The sequence below is a fragment of the Acinonyx jubatus genome, chromosome C1 (assembly GCF_027475565.1).
Source record: "Acinonyx jubatus isolate Ajub_Pintada_27869175 chromosome C1, VMU_Ajub_asm_v1.0, whole genome shotgun sequence".
Lineage (NCBI taxonomy): Eukaryota > Metazoa > Chordata > Mammalia > Carnivora > Felidae > Acinonyx > Acinonyx jubatus.
In genome coordinates this window covers 118,805,055-118,816,655 of record NC_069381.1, presented here as the reverse complement: position 1 = coordinate 118,816,655, position 11,601 = coordinate 118,805,055, and the positions used below count along the sequence as shown (strand labels likewise).

The following is an 11,601-nucleotide window of genomic DNA, read 5'->3' as shown; positions in this document are numbered from 1 at the left end:
TGTTCTTTGGAATTTTATTCTCTTTCATCTCTCTCTCTCTCTCTCTCTGTATATAAATATTTGTGTACGTTTTACATATATAGATGAGTGTATGGATTTGCATTTATTTATACACATCCATAACACATATGTGCATACACATATGGATTATACATAGAGAATGAAATGAATAAGGATCTTTCTATTTCAATATCAGAACAGCTAACACTTGGCTATCCAGAAAATGGATATTCTCAATATTAGCTCACTTTTTCCACTCCCTTGCTTCATGTCAGCCACTGTATTTTTCCCGTCAATAACATATGTGTACATAGCAAAGACAGAAAGAGGAAGAAAATGATGACTTTTCTATAAATCTGATCTCTTACTTCTTTAAAAAAAATTTTTTTTTAATGTTTATTTATTTCTGAGACAGAGAGAGACAGAGCATGAGCAGGGGAGGGGCAGAGAGGGAGGGAGACACAGAATCAGAAGCAGGCTCCAGGCTCTGAGCTGTCAACACAGAGCCTGACGCAGGGCTCGAACTCACAAACCGTGAGATCATGACCTGAGCCGAAGTCTGTAGCTCAACCAACCGAGCCACCCAGGCGCCCCTGTTCTTTTACTTCTGACAAAAGTTTTGAAGGTAGAGAAGTTGGTGACTGAGATAAAGTTGAACATTTAACTGTGGTTCGCATGTATTGGTCTCTAATAATCACTCCCCTCTACAGATTACAAAAGGCAAGAGTCTACCCAGAGCTTTCTAGATACCTCCCATCTCATTACTTCATTCATTGGTCTAAAACTTTAGCCCCAGAAACTGGAAAGAACATTCTAAGATCACCCACTAATCACTGGAAGTTTAGGGGCTGCATTTTTTTTATTTGATACATGAAAGAAATTACAACGACATATCTAGCCCTGAGTTGTGAGTCATAAGTAAGGCAGGTGGTAGTGATTAGGTAAATTCATTGCCATCAAGCCCCAGAAGACAAAGAAGAATTTTTTCCTGAGGAATGGTAATAATTTTTAAATTCTTATAAAGATAGCCATGAAATTGCTGAAAAATGAGATTAAAACTTTTTTTCTCCCAGAACTTTCAACTTTCCTGAGAATATTTTGAACTTTATTAATATGTCTTTGTATACAGCAACCCGCAATTCTATGTGTTTTATAATATGTGGATTTATTTGTTTATTTATTTATTAGAAACTATTTTCTGACAACCTTATTTCCATTTTGTTTGCGTTTGTAGAGAGCAGCTTAAAACCACTCCATGGTTGTTCCTACCCATTCAGTGGCCTGAGCAGTGGGAACTGTGGACCAGTCTTCAGTGGCAAGCTGAGTGCTCCAGACTTCAGTAGGGAACCACTGCACCTCGCTGCAGAGGGGTCCTGCAGGCCGTTAGACCTGTCCGGGACTTCAGGTTGGGTAGCAGTCAACTCAGGAGCTGGAGCTGCTCATTCACCCTGAAATTCCTCCTGGTCACAGCCTTTACGGCAGCGGTCTGCTCTTCCTTTTCAACCTCTTCAGGATCTCTGCAGAAGTAGAGATCACGCACTACCTCCCATGGATGCTCGCGGGGGATGGTGCCACGCACGCACAGGACTTCCTGGGCTAGCATCTGCCATATCAGACCCAGAGAGTGAGCTCCCTTCTTATTGCAAGGGATGGCAATGTCCACACAGGGCAGAGGAGAATCTGTGTTACACAGAGCAATGCTAGGCAGGTTAACGTAAGATGCCTCTGAGAGAGACTGGTGGTCCGCCCTGGGATCAGTAACCACTTGGCTGTGGAAAGGCTGCCTGGATCTTGTTAGTGAATTTCTGGGAGTAACGTGGCCAGCAATAACAATGGTTCTAGTAGCAGCAGCAAACTTCAGCACAGCTCACTGGCCAGTATTCCTGGATGATATGACACTGACATCAGTTGGGTTTTCAATGGCAACAATGGCACAAGCTGCCAGCAGAAGCTTCTCCCAGGTTCTCTTCAGATTTATGATGTAGATACCATCACTTTTCCTTTTGTAGATGCACTGTTCTATTTGGAAGTCAAGGTTGGTGCCACCTAAATGGGTTCCTGCTGCAGGGAATTTGAGGACACCCTCCTCCTTCACTTGCAGGACATAAAGGTCTCTGGACATTGTGAAAGTTTCCCTTTAAGTTATGACATGAACATAAAACACCTTATGGCTCTCTCCCTGGGTAGCACAGAAAGGATACATAATGATGTTTTAAAATAGTTGTATGAAAGGTGTATTGGTTAATACAGTAACATGAATCTCTTTAGTTGGATCTCCTCAAGTGAGTTTGATCATTTTCTAGAAAATAATAAGGTATTAAATTTTCTAGGACTTTCTTATAAGAGTGCTTTTTGTTGGTTTTGTTTTCTTTTTGCCATCGATTTTTTTAAATTAGGATCAAAATAAGGTCCACACATTAAATGTAACTCTTTTCATCTTTTATGTCTTGCAATTCATTTGTTGGAAAAAAAAAATGGACTGGTTGTTGACCAGACTTTTCCACAGTCTAGATTTCACTGATTGCTTGCATGTGGGGTCATGTGATATATTTATGTCCTCTGTATTTAATGGACACTGGTCACCAGAGCTAGAGGCTTAATCTGATTCAAGATTAAAAACAATTTTTTTGCAACACTTGTTCAGAAGTGAAGCTTTACACTTATATGAGAAGGCAGATAATGTCTCCTATTTTATGTTAACGGCCATTATGATCATTGCCTGGATTAATTATTTAATTATGGATTTTTAAAATACAAATATTCTGTGGTCAACATATGCTAAAATAATTAGAAATAACACTATAACAACAATGTCATCATTGGCTCTGCAGCCGGTATGGGAGGCTCCCTTTAATTGAAGACACCAGGAGACTAAAAATCACTCTAAACGACAGCATTTCTCAGCTATTAGGAACACATGTGAAGCATATGCTAAGTATAATTATAAAGGAAGAAGAATTAAAATTTCCATCCAAGAACCGTGTCAATTTGCTTGAATTCTGTGTGAAAATATCTTTGAACATGTACAGAAATGAGACAGTTTAAAAGACGTTTCAATGAAAAGAAAACTCAAGAATATGGGAAGGTGAATTTTACTTGTTTTTTACAGGACAATGAGACAATGCACAATCGCCATTTCTCAAGAGCTTCCAAATGCCCAGATTAATTAATTAAGTCATCCATCTATCCATCCATCCATCCATCCATCCTTCCAGTGAATATTGAGACCTACTATGTGCTAGGTACTGAGGATACAGCAGTGATCTTATCTTAAAGTCCTTGGTCTCAAAAAGCTTACTTACCTTCTGGTAGGAGAGACAATTTAGTAGAAAAAAGGTTAAAAAATATTGTAAAGGAAATAATTTGATGTAGTGATGTGGGATGAAAACCAAAGGACAAGGAAGGAGAGACTCAAGAGCAACTAGTCAAAACGGTTGAATGTACATTTCAGAGACAAGATAAAAGACAGAAAGGTTTTCCATAGAAATGAATACTTTAAGTACATTGGGTCAGGTATGATACTGTGAAGCATCCCCAGTAAAAATTTCCTTGTACATTGTACATTTCCTTGCTTGTCTACCTAAACATTTCCTACTTAAGTATTTCCTGATGCAGACCTCCACACCCTGCTAGGGCACCCTGCTATATTTTGAATTATTTTATTGCCCAATGACATGCTGGATTCTCTTGTCAACAGCCAAACCATGTCTGTGTTCCTTAAAATGTATTCTGTGGAAGGTTAATCCTGTGAAATGTTCAAGGAAAGGGTTCTGTGGTTACCTTTTTTCAGGAAACATAGTTTACATTATCACCACTTGAATCAATCCAAAATCCATCAGAATATTCATAAAGAACATTATAGAAGCCCATTGAGTTTTGCCTACAAAATTCTTGTTATAGGAAACACCTAACCACCAATGGAAATGGTACCTAAGGAGCAGGCCTTAGGAAAAGCTTCCAGAAAAAACTAGTCTTTTCCCCATACCTACAGCTGGATCAGTCAGCCTAACAGCCATACATCTCAATCAGAAGGTCTACATGCTGTTCCCTCCAGTCCCGATGCTTTAATTGACTGGTGCCCATTGGTAGCATGAGGCATAATAAGAATACTGTTAACATGAGAACTGTAACGCCGAGGGCATCTGAATAAATTACATCTGCTTCATGAAGCCTTCACTGAGCACTCTGTTGTCATTAGTTTTCTTTTTTTCTACACTCCCATAATACTCATGGCTCCCATAATACTCGAATATCGGATGGCTCACTATTCAATATTTAATTGTACACAGGCTTGTATTTCTGGCTCATTGCTTCTGTCCTTACAGCTAATCATTCTCCCCTTCTATGTGCATGCTCAATATGTTTGAGTCACAACAAACTCTCAGAGTCCCCAAACATGGCCGGTTTTTGTTCACTTCTGGGCTTTTAAATAAGTTCTTTGGGATATCCCTCTGTCTTCTTCCCATCCTGGCCAATTACTATTGGCTCTTCAAGGCTTAGGTTAAATAGCACTTCAGCTGCAAAACTTGCCCTGATCCAGGGAGTCCCTCTGTCTTTGGTATTCTTGTGGCATTTTGTATAAATCACACTGTCACACTTCACATGCTATAATAGTGTGCTATAAAGGTGGGCTTCTAGAACTATCCCCCACCTCTTGCTAAGAAAGTCAGAACTCTATCTTATTTATTTGTGTATCTGTTTTTAAAGACTTCTGGGAGATTCAACAAAGAAAACAAAAGAGAAACCAACTGATTTGAGGGGAAAAAACAACATGGTTTGTCAATATTTGTTGTTTTTGAGAGATAATTCTGATTTTTAAATTAAAATTGTAGGGAGAGAAAGGGTCTCCAAGTAATAAATTTTACCTAACAATGCCACTTTAATATTCAAAATTAAAGTTAATTTCTTTATTTTTGACTAAACTGAATATGTTGTTTCATACAAGGTCTCACACCCCAATTAGCAGGAAAAAATTACTAAATATCTAAGCTGGACTAAATTTGAGTCCAGTTTGATCATTAAATTTCCTTAAAGGGAGTTTTCTATCTTCCTTGCATAAATATGAGCAGTCTTTGGAATAACCTTCCCCATCTCCTGGACTCTTTTCCCCAACATCTAAATGTATGGTAGGGCAAACACCATATGCTTCATGGAAAGTAGGACATGGAAGGAAGGGGCTTTCTAACCTTATGCCAATCCTTAGATCTCCAGAGTGATATTTCTTTTGCATCTCTGGCTGTAGCATGCGTTACTGATACAGGTGGAGAGATGTTTATTCATGGTCTAATTTCTCTAGGCTTCAGCAATGGTTTTGGGGTACTCTGTTGACTTCAACTCAGCTTTTTAAAAAAAATTTTTTTTAATGTTTATTTATTTTTGAGAGAGACAGAGACAGAATGCAAGTGGGTTAGGGGCAGAGAGAGAGGGAGACACAGAATCAGAAGCCAGCTCCAGGCTCTGAGCTGGCAGCATAAAGCCCAATCTGGGGCTCGAACTCACAAGCCACCAGATCATGACCTGAGCCAAGTTGGACGCTCATCTGACTGAGCCACCCAGGTGCCCCTCAACTCAGCTTTAATTGGTGCTTGTTCTTGGTCCATCCTCTTTCTTGTCCCCTAGCATGGATGTTTACCTACATCCTCTGATGAGGTCACCTTGTCCTTCCATGAGTACCCTCGCAGCAGGTCATTAGCTAGCAAGTCAACAGTCATACTCCACAGGAACCAAGAGCGATCAAGACAGCTCAGTGCTGCAACTCTCTCTGCCTAAGCACACTGGTCAATGTGACTGGTGATACAGGAGAGTGTATGAGATGACCTTCCAGCAGCACAGTAAATAATTTCTCAGTGCTTGTCTTAGTACCTAAGTCAGCTCTCTCTCTGAGTTTGATGTTTATCTGGCTTTTTCATTCTCCTTCCTTCTTTTCTTTTTCCTAAATACTTTAGTTCAAGAGAGGATCTAACTTGCTCTCTTCTTTTTATTTATCTTTTCTCATGTAAAATCTAGCCTGACGTCCTATTAATATGCTTAAAGAGGAAAACCAAAAATAAAATATAAGCAGTCCTTTGTCAAGAAAGTAGCTTAAATTGAACATTATAGTCTTGCTTGAAAATCCCATTTTTTACTGTAGAGGTTGAATATTAAAATTCCTAATTTTTTCTCTCCTTTCCACAAGCCCAGGATTTGGATAATATGAGTCAAGTAGGGTGAAAATCACATGGTTAAGAAATCAAATAGAGAGGGCCCACCCGGGTGGCTCAGTTGGTTAAGCATCTGACTTCAGCTCAGGTCATGATCTCACGGCTCGTGAGTTAGAGCCCCACTTCTGGCTCTGTGCTGACAGTTCAGAGCCTGGAGCCTGCTTTGGATTCTGTGTGTCCCCAGCTCTCTGCCCCTCCCCCACTCATGCTCTGTCTCTCTCTGTCTCTCAGAAATGAATACATGTTAAAAAATTTTAAAGAAACCAAGGAGGAAAAACATCACATTAATAATTTTTACAATGTTTTCCATGTTAAAAAAAAGTGAATTTTCTGCCTATGGAGAGAGAATCTCTGGATCAAATAGCAATGAGTTATTGTACATTCATTCAACAAATTTTACTCAATACCTACTACATATTTGAACTGCGTTAAGTTCCACTTTGGAGAAATCCATTTTATATTGGTTATTCTATAATATAGACACATTCTTTTCTCCTACATTTTAATCTGTGACTAAGATTCCAACAAGAGAATGGGCAGCACAGACCCAGCATCATTCTATCAACAGGTTCTACTCACAATTGTTAGATAAATAGTTAAGAAATAAGTTAGATTTATAAAATGTTAGATAAATACTTTAAAAATAAGTTAGATTTATAAAATGTTAGGTATATACTTGTAAAAATAAGATTATATAAAAAGGACAATGACCATGGTGTCAAGATTGAATATCGACTCAGTTTCACCAAACCATAAATTTATTCTTTGGACTTATGCATTTCAAACTTCTGAAGCCAGGACTAACTTTCTCAGTGTCATTTCTTTGGTGGTATCACATGGTCCCGACTCTTCTGATTCTTTTATTGTACCAGAATGTTGTTCACATCGAATCATAGACCATAACTGGAAGGGGCCTTGTGGTAATATTCCATAAAACTACAAGAACTAGTCCGTCCTTAAACATTACTTACAAAGACATTTTATATACTGAGAACACAGCTTCAGAAGAAAACTCAACCATAATAGTTTCTATACATACGCACTTTTTTCTGTGTGATTTACAAATTTTTGCATATATGTTTGCATCATAACCCAATTCTAGCACTGATAAAGAAAACCATTAGCTTTCCTCATCCCTGTTTAAAAGGGAGTTTATATGCGAAAAAGACACCATTCAGAAATGTGTTAGGAATTGATTATATCTAAAAAAGCACACGAGGTTGTCTAAAAAATAAATTACCCTTATGCACAATTTCCTCATTTCCATTTGATTTGTACTACTTTCCAAAATCCATCTTCTTTTTATTTTTCTATCTGCTATTTTCTAGCAAATAGGAATGTGTGTTTGCAAGGCTGTATAGAAAGTTGTCTTACACAAATTCAGAAGATATTGTTTAACTATTGTTAAACTAGGTTAAAGGGCATCAGAGTTCATTCATAAAGTAAAAGCATCTTATCACCTTGATTAAACCTTACATATGGCTATAGCTTGGTCTAATAAAGTCTGCTAAAGAAACTCATTACCAGGTCAAGGTAATTTGGATTTTATCACCATCCCGAGCAAACTTCTTTAGGGAATAAACATGCTTCTCAATAGGATAATTTATTTTCTATCTCCTGTTTCCCTCTTCCCCTTCAGCATTCTCAGGCTAACTTTGTTTCCTCTCTAGGCAGTTTATTCCTTCAGATCTTTTAACCATGCTCAAGTGTCTCTTACATTTTCACCTTTTGAGAAGAACAAATTTTTCATGCGAGAAAGGAAGAAACTTTAGGTATTCAAGTTGGAAAGCATTAGAATGGGGAACAGGGTAACTCCCTCTCTGCCTTTGATGTTACATCATACAACTGACCATCTGCTCTGTTCTTATGCAACATAAACCTGGATAACTACTGGAGTTCAAATAAACATTCTTTGAACACACTGTTAAAGACTCTTTGCCCTCAAAACTAAAGGTGGTCTTTTAGAGCAGAACTACTCAAAATATGTTCTGTGGCCTAATGTCATTACCTAAAGTCTTCATGTTCAGATTGCATTAGTCAGAGTTCTCCAGAGAATCAGAACCAATAGGAGATAGATAGATAGATAGATAGATAGATAGATAGATAATAGACAGATAGATAGATACCAAAATGGGATATTTATTATAAGAATTGGTTCACACTATTGTGAAGGCTGAGAAATTCCACATTTCACCATCTGCAAGTTGGAGAATCGGGAAAGAATCAGGTGGTATATTTTAGTCTCAGTCTCAAAGCTTGAGAACCAGGGAACAGATGGTTGTAAGCGTGAGTCCAAAAGTCTGAGAATTGGGGGTCTATGGTAGAAATTCCCATCTAGAAACCAGGAACCCCTATGCCAGAGCATAGGAGAAGTTTAAGTTCAGCTCGAGCAAAAAGAGGGAATGTGTCCATCCTTCACCTGTTCTATTCGGACACTCATTGTATAGGATGATGCTTACCCATGTTGGTGAGGGTGAAACTTCTTTATTCAGTCCACACGTGCAAATTCTAATCTCCAGAGATACCATCACAGACATACAGAATGTTTTATCAGCAATCTGTATATCCCTTGGCCGAGTCAAGTTGACACATAAAATTAACCATCATAATGTGTTAAGTATAGAAACTGAGTGTTTAGAAGTTTTGACAGCAATTTGATGAAATGTGTTGATTCTCACATTGACAAAAACATTGCCTCATGTTTTTGGTTTTCCTAAAAATTTCATTTTTCATAGTAATTTATTTTATTAGATTTTATAAAAGCACTTGTTGGTGGCAGATTTAAAAATAAAAGTAAAGCTGGTTCTTTACCACTGAGAGTATGAGAAACTTATTTTGGTCCTTGTATCTTAGAGAATCACTAGAAGCCTGGATGACTTATTTTTTTGATATATTGCTTAGAATATAACCTTGACAATAACACTTTACATAAGGGAAAATCTTAGAAGGACATAGTTAATCTTAGAAGGACATAAACAACAGCAAGGTAGGCCTATGCATATGAATATGTTTATGTTGGATTACTCAAAAAAATTTATCAAAGTGGGTAGGTAAAAAGGAATAAAGGTAATTTACTGATACTGGTTTTATTTCCAAAGATATGGCTTTTATTTTACTTTATTGAAACATATCAATGACATTTTTTGTTCATTATATTAAATAAATATATTTGGTGTACCGTTTTAATTCAGTCAATTTTTAACTTTTTTTTTTTTGAGAGACAGAGAGTCCATGCATGCACGTGCATGTGAGCAGGGGAAGGGCTGAGAGAGAGAGAGAGAGAGAGAGAGAGAATCTTAACAGGCTCCACATTCAATGAGAAGCCTGATGTGGGGCTCAATCCCATGACTTTGGGATGACAATCTGAGCCAAAATCAAGAGTCAGATGCTCAACCCACTGAGCCACCCAGATGCCCCAGTTGCACTCGGTTTTTAAACTATATTTTAAAGTTATTTTCTTGAGACTTGCTTTAAATATTATAATATAGATATTAATTTATCATAAACTAATTCAGATTAATAATTATGTAATTCCAATAATGTACAGTAACTTTGCTCTAATAATTATCCATTTCCTCTCCTTTACTTTGTGGTCTTATGGATATGTATCATACATCTATATATGTCATAAACCCAAAAATTGAATGGCATATTTCTTGTTTTATAAAATATCATATTTTAGACAAATTCATAAGAAAAATTTAAAAATTAAGTACTATATTTTATATTTATATACATACCCACCATTTCTGATGACTTTCATTTCTTTTCCTAGATTCAAGTTACTGTTCAGTGTAATTATTTTAGACTAAACGTATTCCTTCAGTATTTCTTGTTAAGTCTGTCTACTACAATAAACATATATAAATATATAAATGCATATAAATACGTATGATAATATATATGTATTGCTTTATATATATAATATATATTGCTTTATTTTGGAAAGATATTTTTGTCATATATAAAATTATTAGTTGAGAGTTTTTGTTTCATTTTTTTTTGAATATGTCATTCTGCTTCATTGTAATCTCCACCATTTATGATAAGAAGCTAGGCATTAATTGTATTGTTATTTCCCCTGTATATGATACGTCATTTTTCTCTGCATTCAAGATTTTCTCATTTTCTTATCGTGCTGAAGTTTGACTGCTACAATAAATGTTTATAAAATGTCTAAATTTAAATATTCTGTGTATATCTGACTACTTGTTTATTATACCTCTTTGATCTATAAAGTTTTTCATTAAATTTGAGAAGTGTTTGGTCATTATTTCCTCAACTACTTTTTGTACCACTCCCTTTACATGAGTGTTGATATGTTTGATGATGTCCCACATGTCTCTGAGGCTCTGTTCACTTATCATCAATATTTGTCCTTCACATTAAATCATATTTACTCATCTACCATCAAGTTTATGGATTACTTTTCTACCATTTAAATATTTTGTTGCACCCATCTAGTGAAATGTGCATTTCAATTAGTATAATTTTCAAATCTAGAGGCTCCACTCCATTTAAAACAATTTTTTAATGTTTATTTATTTATTTTTGAGAGAGAGAGAGAGAGAGCAGGGGAGAGGCAGAGAGAGAAAGAGAGAGAGAGAGAATCTCAAGCAGATCTCATGAACCGTAAGATCATGACTTGACCTGCAACCAAGAGTCAGACGCTTTACCAACTGAGCCACCCAGGTGCCTCTCTGCTCCATTTTTAAAAATATGTATTTCTACTTTCCTACCGGACACCACTGTGCCTCTATGGCTTAGTGGCCAATTAGTATTTTAGGCAGAGGTTGTGCTCGAATGCATGGATTCCACAAGGAGTTTTCCCTTTGCTGAAAACTCTCTCTGTGGAATACATTCAAAATTCAACTAGTTCTCAACTCTGCCTAGACTTGGACTTTCTGGTTGCTTCCTTTTGATGTTCTTTGCATGTGTGCTTATTACTCCAGTCACTCAGGGAAGTATAAGGACCTCATCTGGTCCTGCTTTAACTCTAATTTCTCCGCCCTCTTCATTAAATTTATTACTTATTAACCTCTTCTCAACCTTCTATAACAGAGAAGCAGATTTCTCAGTTTGTTTTCTCCCCAAATTGTAACTTCTACTAATAATGTGACCATAGATTTTGGCCTTTATGCCAAATCAAGTCAGCCCCTCTGGCCACATGACGACTACGTTTCAAGGCCAGATGAGCCCTGGAAAAACCTTCACCTGAACTGGGCAAAAGGGGTAAGAGCAGCCCCAGAAAAAAAGGGCTGTGTCTCCCATTGTCCTTACAGGTGCCAGTCGCTTCTTATGAATAAGTGCTTCTCCATTTGTTTATTTTGGTTGACTTCCAGAGCTATGAAGTGGTTATTTTTTTATCATTTCCCCCCACTTTTATATTTTGGGGAGAGCA

At 37.0% G+C, this 11,601-nt stretch overlaps 1 pseudogene; it reads right to left on the bottom strand.

Annotated features, from left to right (window-relative positions):
- Positions 1 to 1,402: 1,402 nt before the first annotated feature.
- Positions 1,403 to 2,139, bottom strand: LOC106966430 (40S ribosomal protein SA-like; annotated as a pseudogene).
- Positions 2,140 to 11,601: the final 9,462 nt, after the last annotated feature.